The sequence below is a fragment of the Pan paniscus genome, chromosome 17, assembly GCF_029289425.2.
Source record: "Pan paniscus chromosome 17, NHGRI_mPanPan1-v2.0_pri, whole genome shotgun sequence".
Taxonomy (NCBI): domain Eukaryota; kingdom Metazoa; phylum Chordata; class Mammalia; order Primates; family Hominidae; genus Pan; species Pan paniscus.
Genome location: NC_073266.2, coordinates 70,535,012 through 70,549,815, shown reverse-complemented (window position 1 = coordinate 70,549,815; position 14,804 = coordinate 70,535,012). Strand labels below are relative to the sequence as shown.

The window sequence follows — 14,804 nt, the reverse complement described above, 5'->3', positions numbered from 1 at the left end:
AATAATTTTTAAATAAATTTAGAGTTCCTAGTTTTCCCATGGTGCTCCGTTAGTGAGATAGACACACACACACACACACATATATATAAAAAACACTGAACATATATATGTATGTATCCTTTTTAGTGAAAGCATAATAATTAAGACTTATTAAGTGCTATGTTCCTGCCATTGTTGTAACTACTTTGCAATTAACCCTTAGTGCTTCCAACTACTCATAAGATAGTATTATTATACTCATTTTACTGGTATGAAGAGTGACACAGAAAGGTAACACAACCGGCCCAAATCCACAGAGATAATACATGGCAGATGTAGGATCAAGCCCAGATATTATGACCCTAAAGCATACGTTCTCAACCCATCTTAAAATAAGAATATCTAATTTGAGGTTAACCCTTTTTAAAATAGGTTATTACAAATTTATATTTATGCTAAATCCTGAATATTTAATTGCATTTATTTTCCTGAAAAGATATTTTCAAACATATACATTATAATAGAGATTTTGCACTAAAAAGCATTTAGATCAATTAATATGCTGACATAAATTATGTAAACATGAAGAAACAGAATATTAATATAACCTGGAAACAGCTGACAAAATATAGCTTTCCCAACATTGTAATTGCAACTAAACTATCAAACTCAGTTTTGCAAATTTTAACCCAAAAAGCAACATTTGATGTATTTATTTGTAGGTGAAACCAGAACTTTTGAATAAAGTCCAGATAAAACCAAATGCAGCCATTATCCAACTGCTTGCTTTTCCCAAAACACTAATTAAGGTTTTCCAGAACTGTGCAACATCCATCAAGTCATCCAAGTTATTTTTCTTATCAGGCCAGCCTACAGCTAGAATTAACAGTGACGTGCTTTCTTTCTCTCTGTTACAGTACATCTGCAAGAGCATGGTCTGATTAAAGCAATCAATTGAACTTCAAAATTAAGTAGTTGAGTTCAGTGCTGGGGAATACTCCAATATATAACTGTACAATTTATCCTTTTCTTCATGAGAATTCTTCCTTCTAGGCACACATACACATGCACACACACACAAACACACGTAAGTTTATATAGAATAGCAATTCTCTGTTCAATACTTCCTCTCAGAGGATGCTAGAAGAGGTATGGTATTTCACAGTTTCCACTGTGCCTGTCACCCTCACTTGACTTCTCAGCTTGCCAGACACATAATAGAACATGATATAATAATAGTCATTAACAGACACATCTGATACTCTCTGCTCAAGTATTCACTCACAGCTCATTCACTTCAATAGCTTTATAGAAAAATCTTCCAATTCATGCTCTCCATTACTATGTTTTCAGCTTCAGAAAACCATACAAATTTCAGAGGTTAGAACACTGACCTACAAGCCACAAGAAAGAATGAACATGGGGCCAGGTATTCTCTCTTCGCCCCTTCAGAGCCAACCTCTGTCTTCGCCATACCCTGCTGCGTGTGAGGAAGCCGACCTTTGTGGACTGTCTCAGCAAGTGCCCTTTCCCTCAGGCTGTCAGTGGGTTCAACACTGGGAGAAACCAGTAGAAGGTGAGAGGATGGTCAGGATATTTTCCTCTCTGCTCCCTGGCTTCTAAGCCACAGCTGATTGGTTGCATCAGTCTAGTAAAAGGTCTTGTCAGGTAGCCATTAGCTTCTCACTCCAGGTTTCATAACTTGGAACCTGCTTTTCTTCTATTGGTCTAGAGGTGGTAATGAGCTATTGGAAATATCATTAATCTGCGGGCTCTGCACTCTCTCTTGTTCCCTAAATTTTCCCCCTCATTTAAAAATAAGCCACTTTATTAAATTCTATCTAATTCACTAGCTAAGGGGGACAGGGACTCTGACTTATCCACCATACCCTACAGATCTCACACCCTTCTAAATGGGTAATATGTTGACCTGAGAGGTATTTTAAAACAAATATATGAGAAGATGCAATTATAGTATTAGTTACAGTTTACTCTTTGCCTCAATAGATATTGTTCATCCTAGGCTAATTAGATGACTTTTACATGTACACTAGGGCTAGGAACTAATGAGTGTGAAACATGCCACATTGTTAGGAAATACAGTATGAGACCTTTTTCATTTTGATTATTGCTGGTTCTGAATAACTTTTGGTGCAGGTTCAATTTTGAGCAAAACACTCAGAGACTTGAACAGTGACATTTTTATGAACATGTTAATATAGGTGTTAGGAATTCTATTATAAATATTTTCAGAGAAATCTAAGAAAGTATAATTTGTTGATCTCTCCTTGGCTCTGCAATATGTTGCAATTTTAAATTCTCATGAAAAGAACAATTTTTAATAAAAGCTGGGATTATAACAAGATGATCTATGGCCAAATCAAGCCAAAAGTATGCTTTGGACATAAATTGCCCTAAAACATTTGGGTCTTTTTATTTGAAAGTGTCACATTAGAATATAAATATCTGGCTTTTCTTTAAAAGGTAGAAGGCTTAGCAATACATGGTCTACAATCTAGTAAGGGAAATTGACCTGGGGCTTGGTTGTAGATGTAGTTTTGAAACTAAGCATGCTCCTTCGAAGTTCCCACAGTGTCCATCATTTCCCATTTCTTATACCACGTCTGATCACTTTTAGTTTATCTGCATGTGGCTACAATCACTTTAGTTTGTGACTCCAGGAAATGTCATTTTCTCTAATACGTTCCTTAAAACCACGTTTATAATCCCTAATGTCTACATCCAGGAGTCAATGAAGGTCCTTTTTGTAAAGGGTCAGATAATAAACATGTTAGGCTTTGTAGGTTACATGCTGTCTGCTTTGGTATTGCAGCACAAAAGCAACCATACATAATAAGTAAACAAATGACCCTAGCTGTAATTCAATAAAACTTTATTTAAAAAAAAATGATGCATGGTCAGCTGAATTTGATCCATGGTCCTTAATTTGCCAATTCCCGGTCTAAAAAATCAGATAAACTGGAATATATCACAGTAAAAGATAATGCGATATATATCCTGGAATTTTCATTTATAGATTTAACATTTTATGAAAAGGAAGTGGGAAGGCTTAAGGATAAGTGAGGTGGCAGAATCCAGGATAAGGCTGGTGGGATGAACTATTAAGAGTATGTAAATCCTGGGAATAAAAAGTTTGCCTGGATTAGGGATATGAGTACCAGCGAGTTTTCTTAAGGTACCAACTCTAGGAAAAGTAGCTCATGACAGAGGCTTAAGCTGTTCTTCATTTTGAAAGTGTCATTTCCTATCTCAAAACTTTTCACAAGTAACAGGGGTAGTTCCATTGTCTTCTGTAAAAATAAAAGGTGTTGACTTTTTAAACGTCTATGAACCATATAGGCAAAAAAGAGAAATTCAGCCTTGATATCAATTATCAGAGCCAAAGGTTCAAGTGATGTTGAAGTAACATTGAGTTGTGAAAAATGATCCTGAATTTTTAAAGTCAGCTATTGAATTACGTGAAAGCTCTCAGCTTTCTTGTTTGTAAAAATGATAATTGTTAAAATAATTGTGCTGGACAGCATTGGCCCCAGTCAGCGGCCAATTTTAACCACTGATTAAAGTACATTGCTAGTTTTCTCCTACAAAATTCAGGCACCAAGTTTTTTGTTGGTTGACATCAACTTGGAACTCTCCTTGGTTCTGAAATCTAGTCTTAATGCTCTTAAGGAATGTAGGAGACTACATGAAGAAAAGACATTGAAAAAACATTGTATGAAAAATAGAGAATCATGATTTTGGTATAAAACAATATTATATATAAAGATAGTATATGTAGGAAAGTCCAAATGCAATTATTTCAGTTTTTGTCATGAGCATCTCTAAAACTGAAGGCAAAGAGCATGTTTTATTCATCAAACAAGTGTATCTTCAGTATGCACTATGTTATAGCATTCATTTCTTCTTTCATCCATTCATTTGTACATTTAATTTTCAACATGAAATACTCCTTGAGCACATACCATATTCTATGCATCATAATAAACCCTGGTCTTTTTAATTTCAGAAAACAAAATGAATTGCATGCTTTGATAGAGAAAGGACATGTATAGAAAAATCATTCCTGAGAAAGAGATATTTAAATTGAAGTATCAAAAATAAATTGAAGCAATCCAATCAAAAGTATAGTTAGTAGGGCATAAGTGTTTCTGATAAAGACAATGGAATATGTAAACGCTTTTGCACAAAAAAAGAGGAGACATAGGCAACGAGGTTAGTGAAGAATGTATCTTCCTTAAAGCCAGTTTGGGAGCAACTGGGTAAATTCTTATATTTGGAATTTAGATAAAACCAACGCAGTTGACAGCTTGATGCTGTAGCATACACCACTCTATAATGTCAGTATTTATTTCTACAAATTTGTTTTATATACAGGAGTTGGTGTCATGTTGCCTAAGTAGAAATAATATGATGATAGCTTCCAATCTTTTGGAATTTCTTATTATTAAACTTTTAAGTTATGGGGTACATGTGCAGAATGTGCATGTTTGTTACACAGGTATACACGTGCCATGGTGGTTTGCTTCACCCATCAAGGAATTTCTTAAGCAATTGTATTAACATGTAAAACTCACATTTAACATCAAAGATCAAGACAAGATTATGTACATGTCAGTGGAATGCAGATTGTGTTGGTGCACTGATAAATGCTGTTGCAACACAAATGTTCTAAACTTAGGAATTAAGAACAGGCAATGAAAACTGAAACATTGCCACCATGCAGAAACTGACATGGGGAAATTCAGGCGAAATCTACATTAGAAACAACTTTATGGAACCTGCAGTAGTATGTATAAGAAGAAAATACTACAAATTTTTGGCATAGTAAAAGTAAATGATGTTACTGCTGCTAGCAATGGATGAATTTTAGGAGATCTGAGACTATTATATTAGATTTTATTTTAGAAAATTACATCTATGAGCATGTATACATTTTTCTAGGAGGAGTGATAATTCCTAGTTTTATCATTTCCCCATAAGTTTATGGACCATTGTTCCTAAGAATAACCCTTGAATATCATGAATATAAATCCCAGTTTAAGACTGCATACTGTACCCAGTAACTACAGACTTAGAATTTAGTATGGTTATTGAAGAAATTAACAAACTTCTAAAACTGGACATACCTGTTTATAAACTATCGTTAATTAAAATGACAATTAGATACCTAGAGATAGAAACCACTAAAAATAACCCACTTTAATAAAGACTGAAAAGAAAGACATTTCTTGCTTAAATTATATGTTCCTTTAGAATGACTAGTGGCATATTAATTTTAATTTTTACTGAAAGTTGTTACGCAAAAATATCACATATAAGTAAAATTATATTTGCATGTTATGAAGCATAAGAAAATTAACATTTGTAAACCCTTCACCCAACTTTGGCGGGCGCCTGTAGTCCCAGCTATGCGGGAGGCTGAGGCAGGAGAATGGCGTGAACCCGGGAGGCGGAGCTTGCAGTGAGCCGAGATGGCGCTACTGCACTCCAGCCTGGGCGACAGCGAGACTCCGTCTCAAAAAAAAAAAAAAAAAAAAAAAAAAGAAAAAGAAAAAGAAAAAAAAACATACCATGATTTATGTCACATTGCCTTTTATAAAACTAAAGTGAGTAAGAACTTCAATAAACCACTTTTCAAAGTACTCTGCTGCATGTTCATACAAAATATTCCTCTGGCTGAAGATAACTAGCTACTTCTATCTTCTCACAGAGGACATCTTTATCAACCAGCAAACATACTTCAGTAAAAACAGCTTACCATAAATGCTTGACTCAATTTTCTAGTTGCTGATAAGCTGTAAACATTAAAGGGCAGACGTAAAAAATCTTTTGAAAACAAATATAGTTAGATATTCTTTGCTAATTTCTTCTATAACTTGACACATATGCAAAAATGTTTGATTCTGTAGCATTTCCTCTTACATATTTCTCTAGTCTCAAAAGACAAAGTACTCTCACTCCCATTATAAAATTAAATAAACAAAATAATTAAAAATTTAATATATATTTAGCTTTAATTTGGTATGTCATGAGTTTCAAATATGTTAGGTAACATTTTAGTTTCATTATTTCTAGTGAATAATGAAATGGAAACTCACATAACAGATGTTTTCAGTTTTTATTTTTATTTAAAATTTGACCATAATTCTCAAGGACATGTATCATTTAAAGTTATAGCAAAAGCCAAGGCAAAAATTTGCAAATGCATTGTTTGTTTCAGCTAAATGCATGATGTTTATGTTCAAAGGCATGTTCTATTTTGCTATTTTGCCGTGTTTGAGAGCAAAATAGGACATGCCTTTGAATGTAACCATCATATAATTTTTTATCAATGGTTTTAGTGGAATATGTTTCCCTTTCTGGTTGAATAGGTTTAAACACTACCTAGAAATTTTTAAGTTCTGAATTAAGAATGTACTTGCAGCTACACATTTAGTCCTCAAGCTTTCACCCACTTCCATATATTTTCTTTTTTAATGGAGCTTGAGAAGATGGACAGACAAAGAATAATACAAATAAATGTACTTTATTTGGAGGACATATGTATTCTCAAAAGTGACATGTTTTTGGCCCTGTTCATCTACTTTCATTATTCAGCTATGGATTAAAATTAAATAGTAGTAAACTTGGATTATGTGGATTCTTATACTTAATGAATTCCACAAGTTTTGACAAAGTATTCACCATATATTTTTACATGTTTTGGTTAAAGAGACATGAACTTCATAATGCACAAGCTTTTGAAAAATATATTAATTGTAGTAAGAGTTTATCTATAGACTGTAATGGAATTTTCTTAATCCTTGGCTATACATAAGTTTACTCAAAATTCAGTTCAGTGCATTTGTTTGTCTAAACTTGTGGTTAAGTTCACAAGTAATATTTTTTAGGTTTTGTTCATCATATGGTAAAGTAAGTCTATGGATCTCTATTGTAGACGAAGAGTTGCAATAAAAAAATACCATTTTATTTAAAAAACATTGTAAACATAATGTTTGTACATAAGGATATAACCTCTTCTAAGCTGAAGAAAAAAAGAGATTTCCTTATGGTAGAACATAAATATTTCAAGATTTTCCCTTCACATGCATGTACCCTCTAAATATTACTGTCACTCACATAAGGGGCATCTAAAGCCACTAGCAACTAAACACAACCAACTGAAGGTTAGTCTACATCAGAAACAAAGTGTTCAATAAACTTGAGCTAGAGGAAATCTAAAATTGCATTTGTATTTAAGAGTGACTATGATTAATCAGAGTCATACAAATTAAATGATGTTTAATTCGGCTAAATGCATAAAGCTTATGTTCATTCTAAAACTCTCTGTTCCAAGATTTTAGCCAGCTGGTCAGATCAGAAAGGTTTCAGTTCTTTTCATATTTTAAACTTGCTATAAATAATTTTTGAATGAATTAAAGTCAGATAGGGATTATCTTTGTTAAACAGCTTATTAGCAATTATTTTCCCAGGAAGCAGAAGAATTTTTGAGAGGCAAAATCTAGTGATAGTCTAGAATCTGAGCATAATTGTTGACATTCCTTCTCTCACTTATCAAGCTTCTAAGGGAATTGAAAGAATGATCATTTTACATTTGTATTTTCCTTCCCTTAGTAGAGTCTTAGTTGCATTCTAATTTTAATTGTGTAGGGGAAGAACACATATTAAATAAGATACATAAAGGATTTTCTTGAACTCCCTTGGGAGTTAAATGGAGATGTCAATTCCTCTACATTACTCCATCACACAGATATCATCATAAAGTAGGTTTCTGGGATGGCCTAATTTTGGTCTTCCAAATTTCCTCCTGCCAGCTTCAGATGTTTACGCAGCAATTCAGCCATTCTCTCTAAAGGTAACTTAGGGATTCCAAACTTAAAACCAATGATCTTTTCTTCAGACTTGAACACGTGAGCCTTCTCATAGGTGCCTTCCTGTATCTTCTCTTTAAATTTCATAAAGCTAATACACTTCATTTTAAAGTAGAAAAACATTCTACTTTAAGTACCTACATTGGAAGAACATAAATAATTATCCCCCATCATTCTCAGCAAACTATCCCAAGGACGAAAAACCAAACACTGCATGTTCTCACTCATAGGTGGGAATTGAACAATGAGAACACATGGACACAGGAAGGGGAACATCACACACCGGGGCCTGTTGTGGGGTGGGGTGGGGGGAGGGGGGAGGGATAGCATTAGGAGATATACCTAATGTTAAATGATGAGTTACTGGGTGCAGCACACCAACATGGCACATGTATACATATGTAACTAACCTGCATGTTGTGCACATGTACCCTAAAACTTAAAATGTAATAAAAAAAATAATTATCCATATGTTCCAAAGAACAGTTTAACTTCAAATATATGCTTAAGAAATCACAATAGCTTACCTGCCAATAAGCAAGTGATTCATCTAATTACTTACAATGATCTAAATGTAGATTGATTCAAAATGGGCCAACTGTTTTGGTCATATATCATTACAATCAGAATATCTAGCACAAAAATAATATATTATTAAGGACAGGTCTTCTAAAGGCAGTGTGACTGGGTTTGAGGTACAGCTCCATGGCTCACTAAGGTTACAAAATAGTATCCATTTCATTAATATTGCCATGAGGAACAGTGAAATAATCCATGTAATGGTACAGTCTTCACCATGTATAAGTATCTATCTATGGTTATTGTTGTGTTCGTTGAAACTTTCACCAGTCTTCAAATACAGTAACTCAGTTTTAGAAGTAGACACTGTGCACAATAATCTATAATTTGAAATCTGCTTCTTTATTCCCAAGGAAATAAGAGTTTTTGAGTGTTGATTGGAAGTGTGCTATATGACATATTTCTTGAGAAAAGCAGGGGTAGTCAGGCTGAAGAAGAATTAGACTCAGATTTTTTTTTTTTAAGTTCTGGGATGCATGTGCAGAATGTGCAAGTTTGTTGCACAAGTATACGTGTGTCATGGTGGTTTGCTGCACCTATCAACCCATCATCTAGGATTTAAGCCCCACATGCATTAGGTATTTGTCCTAAGGCTCTCGCTCCCCTCACTCCCCACCCCCCGATAATGCCCTGTTGTGTGATGTTCCCCTTTGTCCATGTGTTCTCATTGTTCAATTCCTAGTTATGAGTGAGAACATGTGGCATTTGGTTTTCTGTTTCTGTGTTAGTTTGCTGAGGATGATGGTTTCCAGCTTCACCCACGTCTCTGCAAAGGACATGAACTCATTTTTTATGGCTGTGTAGTATTCCATGGTATATATGTGCCACATTTTCTTTATCTAGTCTATCAATTATGGACATTTGGGTTAGTTCCAAGTCTTTACTATTGTAAATAGTGCTGCAATAAACATACGTGTGCATGTGTCTTTATAGATTTATAATCCTTTGGGGATTGCTGGATCAAATGGTATTTGTGGTTCTAGATCCTCGAGGAATCACCACACTGTCTTCCACAATGGTTGAACTAATTTATACTCCCACCAACACTGTAAATGTGTTCTTATTTCTCTGAGTCCTTGCCAGCATCTGTTATTTATAGACTTTTTAATGATTGCCATTCTAACGGTATGAAATGGTATCTCATTGTGGTTTTGATTTGCATTTCTCTAATGACCAGTGATAATGAACTATTTTTCACATATTTGTTGGCTGCAGATGTCTTCTTTTGAGAATTGTCTGTTCATATCCTTTGCCCACTTTTTGATGGGGCATTTTTTTCATGTAAATTTGTTTAAGTTCCTTATAGATGCTGGATATTAGACCTTTGTCAGATGGAGAGATTGCAAAAATTTTCTCCCATTCTGTAGGTTGCCTGTGATTTTAAGGTCTTTATGTATTTTATGTTTTAGTCTCATCAATGCTGATAAAAACCCTCTAATTTTAATTAAGTAACAACTCACTGTATTTCTTTTATTTATTGACATAATTTACATTTGGCAAAATCTATAAATCTTAACTGTATCACATGATTAATATTCATATGTGTATGTGTGTGTATATTTATGTATATGTCTACACCAACAAAATCAAGAGATAAAACATTTCCATCTCTGCTAAACTTTTGTGCCCTATTATGGTTAAAATCTTCCCACTGGAATAACCTCTATTCTGAGTTCTATCATAATGGATAGGTTTGCCTTTTCTTGAGCTTCACTCAAATATATTTTTAGAGTAGGAACTATTTTAATTTTGTTCCCTCAGAATGTTTTTAAGATTTATTCATATTGTAGTGTACATCAATTTGTGCATTAATTACTGTTCAGTATTCTATTTTTGACTCATCAAAATTGTTTATTTTATTGTTGATGTATACTAGGGTTGTTTCCAGATTTTTGCTACTATGAATAAAGCTCCTATGAATACCTTCTTTTGGCAATTTTATATACCGATGCACTTGTATCTCTAGGATATATACCTATAAGTAGAATTGCTGGTTTATAAGGAAGACATATATTTACAGGAAATTGTCAAAGAGTTTTCCAAAGTGATAACTTCATCTTTACATTCCACCAATAATATACGTGCACACCAGCTCTTCCATATCCTTGCCAACATTTTGCATTATTAGTCTTTTTAATTTAAATAATCTGGTGGGTGCCTAAGGGTATTTCAGCATTGTTTAATTTGCATTTCCATGATGCCTAGCGATACTGAGTGGTTTTCCATATATTTTGTCTTCTTAATCACTACATCAAAACAATCCACATTTTGTAACGTATTTATAAAGTTATAGCTTATATAATCATTATAATATGAATATGTGACCGGATGAAGGACTCGATAAACCTGTGCCATATAGGTTAATATGAAAAATATGGGAAGGAGATGGAATACGTTGGTAGAAAAAAAAATTGAGGTAGGGCCCATGAACTTAATAAATAGAAACCTAAGTGCCGTTTAGTTGCAGAATCCCTATGAATTCAAATTAAACTGCATGTTTCTCTAAACATATGCAAATACAAAATGAATTTCTCCATTAAAAATGCTTTTACATAGCAATTTTATCTCAGTGTTGTAAGTCTTCCCATTCATTTATTTTATTATCAATAAAAATTTCTTTAAAAATGGTTTTTGGAAAAAGTTGACTTTTTAAGTCTTTAAGCTATACAAGGCATATTTCTGAACTGAAGTTGTAACCCTCTTTGCAAAATCAGTAAAAATATCCCTTTGAAAAATAAAATAAAGTATTGAATTTAAATATGAGGAGGAAAATATAGTCAAAGCTAAAAAATATGGGGTTATATTTTTTCAAAAGAGTGTTTTAAATAATAAAATACATTATAAAATATTCAATGAAGCAATTAAAAACAGAATTATTTTTCCAAATAGAATATTTTAAAAGATTTTTGTGAGATGCAGATATCTTTGAGTATATTAGCTGCTTTTAATCACACTTAAACACAACAATTTATCAAAATATCTTACAACCGACATTATCACGTTCATTATTATTTACATACTCTTGTTTTTGCTTTCAGTCAGAGTATTTGTAAAATGAGTTTAGGGATGTTTTTAAAGAGTAGCTTCATCAGCATATTTAATACCTTGTATAAATTTAATATATTATGCCATTTAAATTTGCATTTGTAATGTAAGTGCTACTATTTAATATCATTTTTGAAAATAAGCAATTAAAATGAAGAGTATCCACCACTTTGTTTATGTTCTTATACCCTAAAATAATTATGATAAAATATTCACATTTCTTATTTCTAAAAACTAAACATGAACCATAATGACAATCAATATATCCAAAATGGACTGGCCATTTACTGAATTTCTAAGTCTTTATTTACTTTTTTATATTTCTTACTTACAGTGTGTAATGTAAAGAGTATTTAACTTGTTTATTGAAATATAACAAAGTATATCATAAACATTATAAATTATTTGGGTATATAAATATATTACGTATATACCTAAATATAGTATTACATATAATGTGTCTTACTTAATATCTTGTATTAAATATATTATATTTATTAGGCCTAACTCTAAATATATTAATTTGAATATGTACACCTATGTACATATATATTTAAATGTAAACAGTATGTATGCAAATAACACATTACTTATTATATATTCCACTTTGAACGTTGTTAACATGGCTTTTTAGAGTAATTCTATTTAATAGTAATGGATAATATTCGACAAAGAAGTCTGGCTTAGATTGAAACCTAATATGCAAATAAATATTGGGTGTGTTTCAAACTTGGCAAAATTAATTATCTTGACTAATGACAGAGATAAGAAAAAAAACAATGCATTATATTCTATTAGGATATCTAATAGCCAAAGCAATTTTAGATTAGATTAATTAGAAAAGCGTGGGCATTTTAATTATATCAGTGTAGAAACAAAGCGATATCAACTTAGTATTTTCAATCATGACAACAGATCAAATTAGACAGGGTATTTTGCTTCAGAAGATTTACACAAACAGATCATGGCATGAAATAAGCTTGGGGATGAATTAGATTTTTGCAGAGATTAATTGCAACATTAACTAAACTAAACAAAACCAGTATGAGGCAAGATCACAGGAGTGGGTCTAATCAATTTTGAGTGAATTTAAAGTAGTAATATTTGATGGATTTGATTTTAAAAACATCTGTCACATGCATTTCCCAGAGTTACTCCTGCTGCTTCATCGCATCTACCTAGAGAAATCACTCTGGGTATTCAACAATATAGTTCAAGACATGATTAGATTGGTGACAATGCCATTGTCTTGGAGAACCAATAGGGCAGATGTTTTCCAATTGAGTTAGCCTGCAGGTGAAGCATATGGGAAAGTTAGACTTTTAATGCTGAGCATGTGGTTCAGAGTATCTGAAAATGTGATTGCTGTTTTAAAATTTACAACATATCTAATCATGAAATTTTAACACAACCACTAAATGCCAAAAATGTTGTTTGTCTTGTTACTAACATATATGAAGAACAGACAAACTTATGCCGCCATCCATGACCTATACAGATAGAGAAACATGCATTGGTACAAAACTCCAACATATGGCCTAAAAAAAAAGTCACCTAACTTCCAAACCTGAATTCAGAGTTTTAACAATTTCTTGCCTTCACTTTCTCTCTTTTTTTGTTTTTACCCTAAATCTAGAACCACTGACACCATTTCAGCATAACCAACTTAGTGACACGGTTTTAGTGTCTTTTTGACACCATCACATGTAGAGTAAATCCCAGGCTTCCAAAGGTAATGCCAGGGAAAATTTAATATAGTGACAAAGGATTCTGGACTTTGAGGAACATTCCTGATTTTTATTATGTTATATCCATCTTTTATTGAAACAATGGGTTTCAAGCATCAGAAAATAATAAAAGCTTATAAATACATTTATAGGATATCATCTTATGTTTTCCAGGCTGAGTTTTAAATAAATAAGAAAGACATCATGCTTCAATACATAGGATCAACATATGGTCAACTCAGATATATAAAATTCCTCCCAGCACTCACAAATATTGTGAAATTAGGATATTGTGGTACTGTGAGATGAGGAATACACAGAGCAGCATGAGGATGATTAATGATGATGATTAGAGTATTCTACTCTCATCATCTTAACCTAAATGTTCAAGTCTACTTTTTACAGGTATGTTGAAAGATATGTTTCCTTCTTTAATATAAGCTAAACTTCTCAGGTTAGAAATACGGGTTGTGAGTTTTAATATACACTATTTTAATTAGTGATTCTGACATTATTGATGCAAGAAGAAATTCATTTGTAACCTGTTTAAAAACCAGTGCTACTTACTATTGCTTTTGCTTTCTGAATAAATCAAAATTAGTACCTTTTTTTCAGTACTGATAAAGCATGTATAGAGAATTTTTTTCTAAATGTATATTTTACAATTTCTATTAAGAGCTGTATGTATAGTGTATTCATCCATTCATTTATTTACAAAGTTTTTGAGTAATACTGGCATACTTCAGAAATGTGGCCAATGGTACTAAAATGGCTCATTTCAAAAAAAGTTACACAGCTTTTTTACACTTATGTAATGTTTAATATGGATATATTTGAAATCCTGATAATTCACTTACAACTAAAGTTTTACATTGCAAGAACCCGTTACGTAGAACAAAAAAGGTTTCTAATTATTTTCCCCAGAGAATATATTCTTTTTTAAAAACAGATAAATTCTACCAGACAGAAACATATCTTGGAGTAATGGAAATGTTTAAAAGTTTCAGTTTCCAACCACTTCCATGGAAGCAAATTAAATGGAAATTACTGAGATACCAACAGAACTATAATTAAGTAGAATAGATACTAATGATCAATGGTAAAAATGGTCCACAAGTCAGCGAAATAACTGAGCAAAGTGCTATCAATAAACATGAAAGTGTGATCTAAGTCTATTGAATGAAATTCATTAGCAGAGCAATTTCAACAGATATTCAAAACAAATCACAAAAAGATATTTTCTTATTATAGTCAGATTTCTTAGGAGAGAGTCCTAAAAATATTTCTATCTATGTGATTCAGAAGCATTATTTAGTAATATTATGCACAAATTCTGGTGTTGCTTCATATTTTCAATCTTGGAATAGCAAAATCTCTCTCATCCTTACATAGCATATTTGCAGGTGAATTTGGCTCAAGTGATTGTTTAATGGTTTCATTCTGAGTTCCCAAATCTGAAAGTCAGCTGGTCAAATCACCAGCATTTGAATGGGCCCAAAGGCGGTTTTTAGGTCACAAAGTTGAATGGGAATGACTTTATGTCTTGAGCTCCCAAATGGCCCTATCACCCATCATTTGCTAC

At 32.6% G+C, this 14,804-nt stretch overlaps 1 protein-coding gene across 5 annotated transcripts in view; it reads right to left on the bottom strand.

Annotated features, from left to right (window-relative positions):
- Positions 1–14,804, bottom strand: part of DCC (DCC netrin 1 receptor) — a 1,195,251-nt gene that overhangs the window by 510,065 nt on the left and 670,382 nt on the right. The window lies entirely within an intron of this gene.